Consider the following 17,533-nt stretch of genomic DNA (forward strand, 5'->3'; position numbering starts at 1 on the left):
AAAGGAACAGAACATGAGAATCTGAAGAAATACTGAGGACTAAGACAGAAGCTAGAGAAGTTGTGGAGGGTGAAGGGAGCAGTCATCCCCAAACTGGGCTCCTGTTGGAGGGGCTCCAGCAGATCCCATCTTCCTAATGTACTCATGGATCTTTGTTATTTCATCTTGGATAGTGGTTCTGACACTATCCAGTGACTCGTTCACGGCCTCCTTCCTTCTGCTTAGTGTACAATCTCAGGATGCTCGACTTGGAGGAAACCCGACATGCATGGTTGAGCGCTTTCTTGTTTTGATGTCAGTAACTTCTGTTTCCTTCGTTAGACAGATTATTATGACATCATGGTATCTGATGACCAGCAGGGTTCATGTGTTAATTGTCCAGATATTGTTCTTGTCATTCAGCTGACTCCTCAGGACTTGTCTTACTCTCTTTAGGTATTTGGTGGTTGCGACAGGCAGGTTATTGGCCTGCAGTCGGATGACATTGGTCCCTTCTGGGAATCCTTGGGGGATTGGGACTATCCATCTTTCAGTTAGCCATTCTGGGGGGATCTCATCCATTAGCAGCGGGTTAAGTTGTGATGCTAGATGTTCTGCTGCGAGCAGTTGGTGGTGAGGGGGCAAAGACAAAGACACACTGTGGTAGAGAACCAGGAATTAATAATAAGTAATGATTAAATGCAGAGTCATGTATAAACACATAATGAGTGAAAAACAAACAGTGCATCATGGGAATCCCAGCCTACGGGAGCATTCAGGGTCAACTGTTCCAGGCCTAACTATAAGCTTTAAAAAACAAAACAAAACAAAAAAAACGTTTTAGGATTGATGGGTGTCTGTCTCCTGAATCCAAACTGGAAGCTGGTTCCATAGAAGAGGGGCATGAAGAAGTGTAAACAGAATTGGTCCTAGCACTGAACCCTGTGGAACTCCATAATTAACCTCAGTGTGTGAAGAGGACTCTCCATTTACATGCACAAACTGGAGTCTATTAGATAGATATGATACAAACCACTGCAGCACAGTACCTGTAATACCTACAGCATGTTCTAATCGCTCTAATAGGATATTATGGTCGACAGCCAAGAGCTGAAGTCTATTAAGTAAAATATACTGTGGACAGCAGTATTGCAGGCTGCACTGAGTTTAGGAAAATTACTACAGACTTGGCCAATTGGCCTATTACCAGTAGAACTGATTAGTGACCGGTGTAACACTGGCTGCTGTTCAGGAGGTAGAGCAGGTAATCTGCTAACTGGAAGGTTAGTGGTTCAGCCTGCATGCTGAAGTGTGAGCAACGGCACATTTAAATCTTACAAATATAGTTATTTGGCTTATATCGTGATAGATATCGTTATCGCCTGAAATGAAAAAAACATATCGTGATATGAAAAAATCTCATATCGCCCAGCTCTAATTCAATAGTACATATAGTACTTCATATATTACTAGTACTAGTATTGGTAGTAGTAGCAGTAGTAACTCTTCCATGCTCATTATCATTCCCAACGTGCAACATACCAAAGATTTGCCACGCCCCTAGGCGTAGTCCAGCCGTCCCTAACCTTAACCCTATCAGATGTGTTTTCCAAAGTGATTAACATACACAATGCTTTGTTAGGTTGATTTTCACATGACACGTAAAACACATGTATAGATTCATGCCAACCCGCTCTCATGCCTCCCAGCGTGTAACATACCGAGGATCTGTCACATTCGTCGGTATGTTATGCTTCTGGTCTGGGTTGATCAAAACACATCCTACAGCCAATCTTGTGAAATTTTAGTTTGTGAAGATGTTTTGGATGTTTTTCATATAACCTTCTACCGTTTTTATTGTTTAGTCATCGCAGCCTTGTGTATGCTACGCTGCATTCTCCACGAGTGCACTAACCTTGTTGCTGATCTGAAGTACTACGTACCTTTGAAATGGAATGAACTCTAAAATGTAACAAACCCTTTGTTATCATTGAGTTTATTATGCTAGGCTTTGAAAAATTATTTATCCAATAGATTTTTAAATGGTTCTTTGCTTGATTTTATTCTTTTGTGTTCTGTCTGCTGAATATTTAATTTCTTCTGTAATCAGGAATGTCTGATGTAACCAGTATGTAACAAAATATATAAACAATGGGCAAATCAGAAGATTTCAGGAACGACAGGAGCCCAGAGGATGGGTAACCACAATGAAAACACAACTGCAAATGATGAAGCAATAGTTCAACTGTATTTGAAATTTGTGCACTGTATTGCCTTTACAATAACAACCAAAATTGTGTGTGCGCGCACAGATACCCAAAATAAAAAAGAAAAGAATGTTAGACCCGGGTCTTTTAAAGTGTCAATAGGATCCAGATCAGGCCTGTTTGGTGATCTGGTGAGTTATTGGTGTGAGTTCAGTCCACGATCGATGTATGGTTTGCACTGTTTTGTCCTACCACAGTTCAGGCAACCAGACTTCAAGATTCAATTCCAAATGGGCTGTGGCTCGCCATCCATTGCAATGGAAAATTATTCCTCTTCTGCGGATTTCCACAAAGTCTGTAATCCAATGTTCTCCGAGGAGTCTCGGCTCCTTTCTCCAACTCAAAAAACCTGACCTAAGAGTGAGGTCAGAATTACTTCAAATGAACACGGTTCACACTTAACTAACACTTCTGTTTAAAGTATAAATCATGAACAAAATGTGTTTCAATTTCTAATGTTGTACAACTAATCAAATTCTAAACGTTTTCATTACATGGCAATGTAGCTATCACCAATCATTAAAGCAATTCACACTGCTCATTAAAAGCAGCAAACTCAATATACTCTGCTCACGGTCAAGTAACAACAGTGATGAATAAAAGTAACACAATAAAACATTTCAATACAACAGATAGACATACTGTTTTTTCCTTAACCTAACAACAGCTAATAAGTTCTCAACTAACGCTTAACAACGGGAGTGAGCGTTTAGCACACTCGCTAGCTACTTGCATAGTACCGTCACCATTAGCGTTTGTTTTTTGAAGCGAACAACATTAACATTTCAGGATGCCGATCAGCGGCTATAACAGTTTCGTTACTCACCAGTGCAAAGCACTTCGTATTCATAAAACTAGCTTCGGCTATCCAAATCTGGCGGCTAATCAAGCAGACACCAACAGCTTCGCTGTTTCAACAGCTACCACGTTTTCCCCACAGGTACTGCTATGGCGCGTGTGGTCTAAGCAGCCTTAGCAGCGCAACTAAACATGAAAAACAAGGCGGGACAAACAATCCCATTGGTTGGACTGCATTTGTATCCAGGTCAAAAAATAACCTTTGAGAAACTAAATAAATAAATAAATAACACAAATAATGCAATTCCATACAAAATAATTTGGATTTTTTCTTTAGAGTCTCTCTCCAATCATGAGTGCTTTTAACTGAACAAAATAAAACACCTTTAATAATAATTACAATAAACAGTCTCTAATTCCATCTGTTTGCCACTGGGCTACACTGAGATCAAAGATGTTCTAAAGAAAAAGTAAAGGCCCTACAAACTCCAACAACATGACAGCAAAAAGCAGCATTGGGAATTAAGAGTTCCTTTAAAGTTTGATTGCAGCATGAGGCAGTGCAGAGAGATTTAGAGGGATGCCGTCCATCATGGGTGTCATGCTGTCCTGTTGAGGTGAGTCTGTGGTTTAGCAGACAGCCTTCTGCAGCTTGCTGTGACATTTTAGATGCCCTCCTTTTAAACTGCAGCCGGCATCACAGCGAAAGGCAAGAAATGATGATCTGTGGGCTCCGACCATCACGCTGATGCCAGGCAGCCTCTTGCCTCGTTACCTTTTGAGAAGCTCAGTACTGTTAGATGTGTATTTGTTGCATGTACGTGAACTATATGTTTAACTTTATGAAGACCAGTTAGACATCCAAACCCAGCTGAACTGGACTAAATTCCCCTCGGCCCCCCACCAGTCTCATTTATTAGAGTTTGTCAGTGGTCCTGGCTTCAAAAGCTCTACATACCATAACATCCTAGTCGCAAGATTAGAGCACTCTGTTGGCATTAAGGGCACTGCCTTGGACTGGTTCAAATCTTACCTCTCCAATCGGCTTTCTTCGGTACATCTGGCCTCATCTTCCTCTTCCCCTGTACCTGTTTGCTGTGGTGTCCCCCAGGGTTCTGTGTTAGGCCCGACCCTTTTCTCACTGTATATGCTTCCTTTAAGCGCTATCTTTGAGAAATATCACATTGCTTTTCACTATTATGCGGATGACATCCAGATTTATTTTGAGTTACATGATGATCTCGCTTTATCTTTAAATAACTTTCGTGAGTGCATGAGTGAGGTCAAGAAATGGCTGTTGGCAAATACTCTTATTCTCAATGAAAAAAAGACTGAAATCATGATTTTTGGCAGTAATGCCCTTTGCGCCAAACTTCAAGATGCCTTTGGCTTTCTTACTAGTTCTTTCTCTGATACTGTCAGGAATCTGGGTGTCTTGTTTGACAGCTCCTTTAAACTTGATAAACAGGTGTCTGCTGTTGTCAGATCTAGTTTTTATCAGCTTCGTCTCATCTCCAGGGCCAGACACTATATCCCGTATAATGACTTAGAAAAGCTCATTCATGCTTTTGTAACGTCAAGACTAGATTACTGTAACTCACTCTATTCTGGTCTCCATGTTACCCTTCTACATAGATTACAGACAGTTCAGAATGCTGCGGCACGTATTCTAACTAAAACCAAGAAGTTTGACCATATTACTCCGGTTCTTGCTGAGCTGCATTGGCTGCCTATCAAATACCGTATTCAATTTAAAATTTTGCTGCTTACTTTTAAAATTATCAATAATACTGCACCAACCTATCTTAAGGAACTTTTAAACCCTTATGTCCCTGCCAGGGCTTTAAGGTCATCCTCGCAGTTATTGTTAGTTCAGCCCAGATCTCGGTTGAAATCTAGAGGCGATCGATCGTTTGCCTTTGCTGCACCTGAGTTATGGAACAGCCTCCCGATTGGCATTCGGGAGTCTGATTCTATTTTTTCTTTTAAAGCACGCCTTAAAACTTATCTTTTTGAACTTGCCTTCTCTACCCGTTAAATGCTGACTGTTAACTGCGACCTATTGCATTAACTTTTTACTATTCCTTCATTCCTGGTGTTCTCTATCATGCGGCACTGGGTCTGCTATAATCTATGTGCTGCAGTCCATTTTATTAGTGGCTTTCTACTGTGAACATTGTCTGCTGTTCTTATTATATTTGATATTAATGCTCTTAACTGTATTATTTTATTGTTTTTTGTAAAGCACTTTGGTATGCCTAAGGCTTTTAATGTGCTCTATAAATAAAGGTTGTTGTTGTTGTTGTTACTATTAGTTGTTCTTAGAAATCACATTTTCATGGACACCTCAAATTTGTAAGAAGACACTATTTTAAGATTCATATTGTGTGATAGTCAGTGATGACCCAAGAAGAATGCTAATGTTCCCCCTCACTGAACTCATCTACCTGCTGTAGGGCCTGCCCACAGCTGCTGTCTCACTAGGATAGCCTGCTGTGACTGCACGGGCCCATTATGTTACCAAGAAATAAAGTGATGCAATATAAAAAGAGTAAGCACATATGGTAAACTGCTCCGACACTATAATTCTGTCCAGCAGTGCATTCGTGTTACAAAGAGAAGTGTCTTCGTAACAGAGCATTTGATTTTGAAACAGGTTGGTCTTCCTATAGTCTGATGGAAACCATCACTCAGTGTGGTCTGATAACTAAATGACTTATCATTACATACAAACATAATCTGGTTCTTGTATGTGCCGTCATCCATACAATCAACATGAATTTGGTGGTTCTCCAGTTGGCAACAGCGGTCTGGTGAGGAAGGAGCGGCTAGCAGGTCCAGCAGGCATGTGGTGTGTTAGCCAGAAAACTCGGAGGTCAGTCAGTTAAATAGAAGAACAGACCTTTATTTGGTGTTAACAGAACAAGATCATACAAGGTCACACATACATGTGGCGGGGTCAGGTAGTCGCCGCTGCAGCCCCTTGCAATGGTACAGTTTCTCTAAACAGATGCACGGAGAGCAGCATGCTCTGCTGTAATGGCTGCAGCTGCATTAGGAGACTCTTCAACTGCTACAATAATGGGACACGCCCCCTAGTGGTGCTATGCCATAATAAGGGTTGTTACAATGCCAAACATCCTCGGGCAATACGAAGCCCGAGGATGCATCCATCGGACTATGGATGTGTGTGAATGATAGCTTTGAGTGCTCAGAGTAGAAAAGTACTACCTGAACCAGTCTGTTTACCGTTTACCATCCATGTAAGCAAGAAGCATTCTTGTCCCTCACTTTTGTTTGACCTTGAGCGACACTAACAACATTAAATGACATTTAAGACAGTGTGGTTTGTGTGGCAGTTTTATTTATATCACAGAGCCAAGTTGTTGAAAATAAAAAATATCATTTGTAATAACAAGCTGATGGTTCCAGACCACAGAGGGCACACAGATGCACATGTGCATATGTTGACAGGAGGAACACGAGCACACTCAGATTTTGGTGTCAGGTACGTGATTGTAACTATGTGTCTGTATCTGCTGGTTGCTTCCTGGATTTGGAGTGGTGGACGTTGACACCACAGGTTTAATTATAGCAGCAAGCTTAGACTCGAGGCCTGCCAGACCGCTCTCTCATTGTATGAATAGGCAGGGCACAAAGAGGATCGGAGAGGCGGAGAGCTTAGCGGGCACACAAAAAAAAATCATGGAACAGGAAAGACAGAAGGAGAGAAGAGGCAGACAGGGAGCGCAGTCTGCAGCAGTTCTTGAGGAAGGCTGTCATCATTATGCAAATTTGATGCAAATTTCACACTTTCAACTGATTGGAAATGGGACTTTGCATCAAGGCAGGGACAATATGATGGAGAGCAATAAGCTAAGCACATGAAGAGAGGATGAAACCAATCAAGACTGTCCCAGTGACAGAGCTGGCCTCATGTACTGACAGGGACTGTAGTGGCTTCCTGTTAAATCCAGGATTCAAAATCCTGCTCCTCACATACAAGGTCTTAAATAATCAGGCCCCATCTTATCTTAATGACCTTGTAGTACCATATCACCCTATTAGAGCACTTCGCTCTCGCTCTGCAGGCCTACTTGTTGTTCCTAGAGTATTTAAAAGTAGAATGGGAGGCAGAGCCTTCAGTTTTCAGGCCCCTCTTCTGTGGAACCAGCTTCCAGTTTGGATTCAGGAGACAGACACTATCTCTACTTTCAAGATCAGGCTTCAAACTTTCCTTTTTGCTAAAGCATATAGTTAGGGCTGGACCAGGTGAGCCTGAATCCTCCCTTAGTTATGCTGCAATAGATGTAGGCTGCCGGGGATTCCCATGATGCATTGAGTTTTTCCTTTCCAGTCACCTTTCTCACTCACTATGTGTTAACAGACCTCTCTGCATTGAATCATATCTGTTATTAATCTCTGTCTCTCTTCCACAGCATGTCTTTATCCTGGCTTCCTTCTCTCACCCCAACCAATCACAGCAGATGGCCCCGCCCCTCCCTGAGCCTGGTTCTGCTGGAGGTTTCTTCCTGTTAAAAGGGAGTTTTTCCTTCCCACTGTCGCCAAAGCGCTTGCTCATAGGGGCTCATATGATTGTTATAGTGTACGATCTACTGTACAATATAAAGCGCCTTGAGGCGACTGTTGTTGTGATTTGGCGCTGTAGAAATAAAATTGAATTGAATGTTAAAAACGAGGCCAAACCCATTGTTGACAAATTCACCTTTCCACTCCCCTCTGTCTCTATGTTGTAATGCCAAGTCCCATGCCAGTGTCACTATAACTGGACTTACCCATTCAGGACTGAAACTCTGTTCAATCACTATGAGATGAGGTGGTGATAATGACAATTAGGGTGATTAATACTATATATTTTTAAATACAGCCATTACAGCACTTGAATTATAAAAGGTTGATAGCATGTACTGTCACGGTTGACACAGGCCAACCCCCCTCTAAAGGTCAGCTCCCGACGACCCTAAAACAAAACACCACAGTACAACCAACCCAGTGTGGGCAGCAGGGGGTCCTGGACGGAGGGCCAGGACCAAAAGCAAAAACAACAAACCCTCCTAGGTCACAGTCCCAAAGTCAGGCCGTGCATCCAGCAGCGGTGCAAAAAAAGGAAAAATCCCCATAAAACAGTCTCAGGCGGCCGATAACTATAACAAAGGTCCCGTGATAGCAGCAGGACACTTCAGGCGGCCTGCCAAGGGCGCAATAGCGGCGGTGCTGCAGCTCCAGCGGGCGGCCATGGGTCCGGCAGCAGCGGCGAAACAGTTGTGGCGGCCTGCCATGGAATCCAGTGGTAGCCGGCGCAGCTCCGGTGAGCCACAGTGTCACATGGCGCATGATCCATGACGTGCTGGCCGTGCCGGACGTGGACGCGCTGGCCTTGCTGGTCTCTCCGGCTCGCTGAGCTTCTCCACGGGCAGCGCGGGCTCCTCCTCAGGCTGTGAATCCACCGGCTGTCCGGGCCGGTGAGCAGCCTGAGTAGGAGAGTGGAGGTTAAGGGTTGAAAGCAGGAAGTCCATGACAACTGGGTTGAGAGAGTCCACCAGCCAGGGGAATTTAAAAAGCGTTTCCTGCAGCCGCCTCTCCACGGCGCGATGCAACCCTTCCCCGGGCTTCTCCCACCACAAATCACACAGTCTGTAAACTTTGTCCATCATCTCCCTCCCGAGCCTCTCCTCAGAGTCCGCTAGACCCATGTTTGGCTGGATCATTCTCTCACGGTTGACGCTGGCCAACCATGGGGATGTGAGGAAGGAGGACCCAGATGTTGGATTCTGTGTGCTTACCAGTGCATTTATTTACAGTGAATGGAAAACATAACAATAAATCCGCAGTGCGTTCCCAACTCCCGTGACATGTCCTCTTCCCAGTGTCAGTGTTCCTTGTCCCTGCTCCTCAGTGTCTGAGCACCCTGCGGCAGACTAACCGTACTGACTGGCCGAGAGACTAACGTGAAGTCACGCAATGATCCAGCGTCAGAGAGCGCTCCACCGCACTCTTAAGTAGCTCCTCCGACTAATCAGCTGTCTGATGGTCTTCAGGTGTGGCCAACCACCTGGCAGGGCCACACCCACCAGGCCTGAAGGTGGCTGTAAACAGGTGCTCTCAGAAACACCGGCATCCACACACACACACACACACACACACACACATACCTGCAAGCAGGGAGAACGAGAGACAGCACACCAAAAACACACATGTCCATAATTGCTCAGGGACCCTGGGTCGCTCAGGCCAGGTAAAATAAGTAATAAAGATGACACAATAACATCTTTACAAAATATATTTGTAAATTCTCACCAGATGTTGGTAACAACACATCCGATCACAAATGGGACCATAGATGTCCATAAGTTAAGTTATGTGTAAGAAATGACACAAGGAAAAGTATTACACCAAATATAGTACTTTTACTGAAACCCTCCGCAGTGACCTTGCTCCCCAGTGAACAGCTCAGGGTCTGGGGTTGAAGCATCATGAAACAACAGAGCTTCCTGGGGCTCACTAGAAATGACATCTGGGGTTGTGGAGCTTTTGGGGGCAGAAAACAGAGCAGGCTCGGAAGGAACAGGTACCAAGCCGGTTGCGGTCCTTGAAGAGATGCAAGAATCTTCTCTTGCCTGTCACTAATAGCTTTATACTGAGTTATCAAAAACTGGATGGATTGTTCATGGGACCTAACAGGTATCCCTGTTTTGCCATCACTGCCCGAACCTGATCCGCAGAATCCATTCTGCTTTTGGGCAATTCGTATTGTCAAGTTAGTTTGATTTTAGTGCGCGTGTGGTTTGGACGGGTTGTTATCGACATTTGATGAGAATTTGAAGTCAAAAGCACCTGTAGCTGCAAGCAACCAGTGATGGAAATAATGATATATCTGTAAATGTCTCTTGCAGACTGGCTGTGAGTCCATGTAGCATTCAGATTACAGTCAATCAATCAACCACTGCTCTGCAGATGGTGAAACAGATGATGTCTATCTCTCTTTTAATGATTCTTTAGAGAAAAATGTTGAAATGAAGGAAGATTGAAATCAGTCTGTAATCAGCTGGATTATTGGCTTTTTAAGTAAAGCAATCATTGACCGTGTCCTAGGTTTAAACCATGTTCTGTTCACGCTTGGGCACATTTTCAGAGATCAGATTTCTCTTTCCATTGAAACACATGCTCACTAACCATGTTAGCTACGAGTTCCACTGTCAGGTTAAATAAAGGCTCCAAAAAATCTAAATTTTAATGGTAATATTGCATAAAGTGCTTTGAGTGCTGTATCAGAACTCATCCATTAATCAGCTTCTGTGTGAGGAAAGTTTAGGTAGTTCAAGTTGGCCTTGAAGGAGTCACTTCCTTAAAGGTTGTAATTGTGCCACTGACATGAACAAGCTCCCCCCTCACGTGATGAAGCCTCTAACACCCATCTGTGTCTCTGTGTCTCCCAACTGGGAAAACACAGCATCAGGGATGGCTGTCTGCTTCCCCTTCTGATCCTACTGGCAGGAGGAGGGAGGATGGACAGAGGGAGAGATGAAGTGTGTCATGCAAAAATGAGTCCATGCAGAGCTTGAACTATCCGGTTGTTCAGTCTGACGTCACTAGCCATGTCTGGACCTAAACTCCGCTGCAGGTCCATATATCAAACGATCACTGTGGCATTACTGAGAGTTGAAAAACTGTCTAAAGTCTTTCATCTTTAATAAAATGATCAGCATTCTGCTCTACCAGGTGTAACAATTGAGTTTAACATCCAGGCATCCATGAAAACGGAATTTATGACATTTAACGGAGTTAGAAGTTAGCAGGGAGTTAGCTCGCTAGCTTCTATCTAAATACAATATAGCATGTCCTGACTGCGGGGTTTTGGAAACAAATTAAAACATACAGCTCTGTTATCACTTCCAGCATAAATGAAGACAGAAAACTAAACAGCAGTGACGTTTGTAGGGTTACTGAAGTTGGGCTAGCTGCTATATAATGATGTGCTACGTGACCGCTAGTGACACAGCTATGTTAGCATAATATAAACAAGCTAACTTTTTTTCCACTCGATAAAAGTTACCGTGAGTGTTCTCGGTGGTCAGGAACAAATGTAATCGCATGGCAGGATGCTGTAAAAGGACCAAACTTCAGCCAGGAGAACAACTGAGATAATCCATCCACAATACGAGGTTAGTCATTCATATACTGCTGCATGGGCTGGGCTGTAGTTACATCCTAAGGTTTTAAAAACTGAGCTTAAATAAATGATTAGCGGTAATAAAAGCCGAGGGAGGTCAACAGTGATCACTGACTGTTTTAGGAGCTTTTTGAGATCAAATAGAAGAAAATACAAAACATTAAACATGTTAACAACACAAAAGCCATATTAAACGCAGACTACTTTAGGCCCGGAAGTAGGATTCGTCACGTCATCAATTAACAACCGGATAGCATGACCTTCCATCTGGCAGAGGACTGTCAAACCTTTCTACCATGACCACCAAAGAACAAAGAAAAAGTAAAAGCTCAGGTTTCCACTGGGAATGTTTCGCAGTCTACATAAAACCAGCAACTGGCAAAACCATACTTGTCAGTCGGATTGGCAGACAGAGGAGTGCGACTCCTCAGCCCAGAGAACACATGTCCTCTGCTCTGATGTCCAGCATGGTTTACAGCAGTGTGTCTCTGATGCTTTGCTTTTGGTGATGTAAGGCGTGGATGCAGCTGTGGAGCCGTGGAATCCCGTTCCCCAATGTTCTCTGGGAATGACCTCTGTGCGTCCGCCGAACCCGCTCTGTGATTTCCTGTGGGCCAGCACTTTGTGTCTGAGCTGCTGTCACTTCCACTTTGTTATAATACCACTCACAGTTAACTGTGGAAGTCTCAGTATTGAAGAAATGAGCGACCCATTCTTTCACAGATGTCTGTAGAAGCAGTCTGCAGGCCTGGGTGATTGATTTTATACATCTGTGATCGTGGAAGTGACTGGAACACCTGAATTCAATGATTTGAATGGATGAGTGAATATGTTTGGTCCTTCATAATAATCTGATAGGATAATCCAGGATTTCACTAAATTAATGTTTAAAGGACGATTTTAGTTTTTAACGTTTCGCCTGACTCTGAGGTGTTTAAGTCTGAGAGTCAGGAATAAATATAAGCACAGAACTCGGGTTCAGGCTTAAGCTACATTCAAAAATGACATAAGATCATCAGGCACAGGAAGCTGCTCTGTTCTAGGATCATGTTTAATGCTTATGAAACAATAAAGTTGTTTTAAAATTGTTTGTAGCCAAAACGAGAAAATCCAGGAACAAATTTGTATCTAAGACCTTACAGACCACACACTGATGCTCATCTTGGAAACACACCCACATTTACACTGATGGATGAATCAGAGAGCGCCCTGCACTCAGTATCTCGCCCAAGGATATTTGCATGCAGACTGGAGCAGCCAGTCAAACCACCAACCTTCAGATTGGTACATGACCTGTAATACCTCTGGAGCCACAGCCACCCCAGCCAGATCTTCCAAGAATTTTGATGCAATATTTCAGATTTGTCAGTAGGCAGAGGACCTTTTAGAACAAAGTTGAAGAATAGTCGTGATAAGCAGGAACGCTCAGCTCTGGACTGCAGCCGCAGCACCGACCCGTCTCCAGCTCCTTTCTCCGCTCACTTGTGAACAAGACCCGAGATACTTAAACTCCAGGGCAGGAACTCATCCCTGACCCGGAGTGGGCACGCAAAGCCTTTTCCCAGCTGAGGACCACGGCCTCAGATTTGGAGGCGCTGATTCTCATTCCCACCGCTTCACACTCGGCTTCGAGCCCCTCCAGTACGAAAGAATAATACATATGAATACATTAGATTGACACAGGAGTGTAAAGGATATTTCAGGTAACGAAAGATCCATCCTCTCCTGCAGAAAGTAGCAGCAAGCCGGAGTCCTATTAACTGTATGTTCACATAACAGCTCTTCATTATCATATTCAAGTGAGTAACAATAACCTTCCAATGAACCTTTAATGTGATGCAATGGTGTTTGACCTTTGGCCTTCTTTATTCTAAGGCCTTTGAGCCCAAAAATAAAGCTTTAGACATCCAGAGACTGAGAACAGAAAAGCACTCACATGAGTGGATGTGTTAGAAATGCACTCGTTCAGTATCACTTCCAGTCACTATCAGTAATGGAGAGGAAATGGTGTCTGGCTCAGAGACGTTTGCAGAAGGCTGAAGGGCAATTTAACTAAAATGACTGAGATAGAAATCCATTTGGGTTTGTGAGAGCAGTGTGCCTGAGTCTAACTGCTGGAAGGAGGATACCTCAGTGAAAGGATGTAATGTGTTTGCCAGCTCACAAATATGCCAAAGGGTCGGAGTTTGGCTTGCTCAAGCATTTCTGTCCACAGAGACAAGCACCGGAGAGGTTAGCACTTCTCAGGAAATCAAATGTGGAAACACAGGCAGCTTCAGGCCAAGGGGAGAGCAGAAGGATGACGAATGTTTCATACAAACCTCCCTTCCCCCACTTCAAACATGGACTCGACTAATGGGACTTCTCCCCATTACTCAAAACATAACCTGCCTAACCGGATTTAAGTAATTATGTTGATTCAGCAAAAGCAGATTGTTAGTGAAACACAACAATCCAACAGGTCATGTTGAGAAAGTTATTTAAATAATAAGTCAAACAGAGCTTATAGGTTTTGAATATACTGCCCCCATCAGTAACTATGGTTGAATTTAAGTGACTTTTTAAGGATCAAGAAAATAGTGCAAGTGCTCTTAAAGTTGCAGTGAAATTCAGTTGAAACCAAACACGTTTTGGACAGAGACCAGACTCATTTATATTTACCATATGATGGAGCGCTGCTGCGACTGCAGCGATGCTGTACCGTCCGCCGTGAAGAGAGAGTTGAGTATAAAAGCAAAGCTGTCAATATACCGGTCGATTTACGTCCCTCACCTATGGTCAGAGCTGTGGGTAGTGACTCAAAGAATGAAATCGCGAATACAAGCAGCAAAAATGGGCTTCCTCCGATGGGTGGCTGTCCTCTCCCTTAGAGAGGGTGAGAAGTTCAGCCATCCGGGAGGGGCTCAGAGTAGAGCCGCTGCTCCTTCACATTGAAAGGACAAGGATGCCTCCTGGATGCCTAATGGGTGAGGTATTCCAGGCATGTCTCACCGGGAGGAGGCCCCCGGGCAGACCCAGGACAACCTAGAGGGATTATATCTCTTGGCTGGCCTGGGAACGCCTTGGTGTTGCCCCGAACAAGCTCATCACTAACAGCAGGTATGGATAACGATTCAAGAGTGTTGTTACCGTCAGCCACCTCCTGTACGTGGATGATATCAAGGTACATGTCAGAAGTAAGCGAGACATTGAGTCATTCATCAGGACATGAGTGGGCCCGTTTGGATAAGTGTGACCAAACAGCTGAAAAGAGAGGAAAGGTGACCCTGACTGAAGGGGTGGAGCTGCCAGAAGGCAGATTAGCAGACATACAAGAAGCAACAAGAACCTACACACCAAATGGGAACCAGCTATAGCCAAAAACCTCCTGCAGGTACGACACGAGAAGCCAGCTGAACAGTATGAATAAGAGTCAAGCCCTTGTTATATGTGCCCCACAGCTGCTAGCAGCCGGTCGCAGGAGGACATAGATGCCACTGACATCAACTCCTCACAGTGTCCACAGTGAAAAGTGTCAGAATGTGGCAGCGAGGACGCACAACTCCAAGAAGAGGAGGAGACATTAACACTCGATTTTTATTTGCCTTCTATACTTTTGACGGCTTCTAAAGATCTCAATGAAGAAACTGTTGTTTTTTATTATTCCTTCTATTCCAGTGTCATATTTATTCAGTTTCTCTTTGTTTTGTGTGTTGCTGTGTTTTCAGCTCGGTGTCACATTATAGCCCTTATATGCACTGTGTCTAATAATGCAAGCAGCTCTATGGGAGTTTGTTGGTGGAGCAAACTGACAGTAGTGCAATCTCTGTTATCACATTTATACACTAAGAACACACAGTAGTGTAGCGTGTATGATGTCTGCGTAGCAGGCAGCATTGAATTCAAGTGAACTGAACTGAATTCAGTTTTATTTATATAGCGCCACCTGCAGGTGCTAACCCAACGTGCAGACCTTAAACTCCTGTGACAGAAACCTCAGTGAACTGAAGCAAAGTTGACCATAGCTCCTCCATAATGATCATGTGATACAGAAGATTATTACACCAAGTTACTGATGCTAAAGGTGGTTCAGTGTATAAGCCCATTAATCATGAGGTGCACACGGCAAAGGCCTGCGTGAAATGCTCTCACTGAACAGCCTTTCCACATTAAAACAGTACAGTGAGCTCTCCTTTGTATTTAGCCAAGCAGATCTTTGTAATGTAGTTTGTTATAGTTGATCACAGCTGCTCTCTGCTAAAATTACAAAATGTTGTCACTTTGCAGTGTGTCAACAAAAAACAAACAAACAAACAAGGCAGCACAGTGGTTAGCACTGTTGCCTCACAGCAAACAGGTCCTGGGTTCAATTCCACCACCAGGCCGGCGTCTTCCTGTGTGGAGTTTGCATGTTCTCCCTGTGTTTGCGTGGGATTTCGCCACAAGTGTGAATGTGAGTGCAAATGTCTGTGTCCACGTGTTAGACCCGCGACAGGCGGGCAACCTGTCCAGGGTGTACCCCGCCTTTCGCCTCTGGGATAAGCTCCAGCGCCCCCCACGACCCTGAAAAGGATAAGTGGAAGTGAATGGATGCACAAACAAACAAAAACAGCCGCAGAGAACTGACTGCACTTCAGCAGGGAGGAGCTGTGTGACGGTGCCCCATCAGTTCTCCAGAGTAGCTCTGTAGGGGCACGTATGTGGAAGTACGACCTGTTTATGTGCTTTCCACACAAGACATGGACACATCATTGCAACAGAAGAGTCAAGCTCGATGTTTACAATGTCGGCCAAATACTTGGCTGTGATGCATTTAATGTAGCTTGAATTGTTCATTATAGAGAAAGACCCTTTAACTAACCCTCTTTACTTTCCTTGGGTACAAAGCTCAAGACATTATTTACCTGTTTACCTGTTTTCTGCTTTACAAATGTGAAATGAAAAATTATTTTATTTAAAGTTTATTTTAATAATCTCTGGATAATATTAAATGTTTTCTGTGAGATGTAGTATTTGAGCGTTTTATTTAATCTTAGCTGTGCGCTGTGATTGGAAATACTGGTAAATATCACTGGATTACATTAATGATGAAGAAAAGTTAAAAAAATAAAAATCTAGGAGATTCTTGGCCAACCAGTGCTGGCCCTGTCCAAGCGTATTTCCTCAGCCTCTAAGTGATTAATAGTGATTAATGCTGCCAATAACTTTGCCCATTTGTAAATAGCATTGAAGCAGAAAGTGGGAACTAGAGTTAGGGGTACGACTTGGGTTTGCTTGTCTTGTCTGTTATTTGGGCCTCGGTCCATCCTGGAGTTCATGCTTTCGGTGTTATAGGCAGAGCAATAAACGTCACCTTTGTCTGTGTGTCGGCTTTTACTTGTCTGGTTTTGGGGAGCACCTGTTTGTTAACCCTTATGTTACGCTCACATAAACCACAGTGTAGCAGTGTGTGTGTGTGTGTGTGTGTGTGTGTGTGTGTTTGTTTTCAGGACTGAGGAAATGCATGTGGTGGTATGATTGTCTTGTCTGTGTAATTCAAACCTCCAAAGACTCTAATAATGTCATGTTTGTGAGCCACGTGGCCTTGCCAGAGACAAGCAGCAATGGTGTCAAAAGGAAACGGAGGAAGTTACAGCCTCATTATGAACCTACAGCATCACAGTCACAGGTGTGGGCCGGGCCACAGAGCTACAGGAGGAATGTGTGTACAGGCCACACTAAGCTAGGAAAAAGCAGATGAAACAATCGCCTTTATCAAATAGTTGTAAATGGAGTAAGCAGAAAATGCAAAGATGGAAAGATGTCTTCATCATATTCATGAAGTATTTTAACTTTTGTAACAAAAGAATTTCCAAAACTGTATTTTCCCAATTTATTGAGTAATTGGGCTCTAAATGTAACAACAGCACACACGGGAGTTTGTTATGTGCAATGCTGCAGCAGTGCATTACAGTATTATATTTAGTTATTATACATACTTGCCTTCCTGAACATGAATTTAATTTGCTATTTTCATCATAAGTAATGATATAATTTTTAGTTTTGACCAAGTATTTGACAGATTTCTAAATTATTTGTGCTTTCTTGTTTTATGATAGATGCTCTAGCCAACGCTGTACTGTTAGGAGTGCACACTGAAAGCTCTCCTGATTCATTAGTTAATAGTTTTAGAGGAACATAATTTTTCACGCAGCCATTGTGTTCCTGCTGTGGTTTGTAGAGATGTTAAAAGAGTTTCTTCACCACTGATGCAGGAAGCTGATTGTGCGTCCAGTGCAGACGCAGCCTCTCCAGCTGAATCACGTCTGAACTGAAGCTT

At 43.5% G+C, this 17,533-nt stretch overlaps 1 protein-coding gene across 1 annotated transcript in view; it reads left to right on the plus strand.

Moving 5' to 3' along the window:
- Positions 1-17,533, plus strand: part of tmem178bb (transmembrane protein 178Bb) — an 84,740-nt gene that overhangs the window by 19,152 nt on the left and 48,055 nt on the right. The gene's annotated exons all lie outside the window — the stretch shown is intronic.

This window comes from Maylandia zebra, linkage group LG17, assembly GCF_041146795.1.
Source record: "Maylandia zebra isolate NMK-2024a linkage group LG17, Mzebra_GT3a, whole genome shotgun sequence".
NCBI lineage: Eukaryota > Metazoa > Chordata > Actinopteri > Cichliformes > Cichlidae > Maylandia > Maylandia zebra.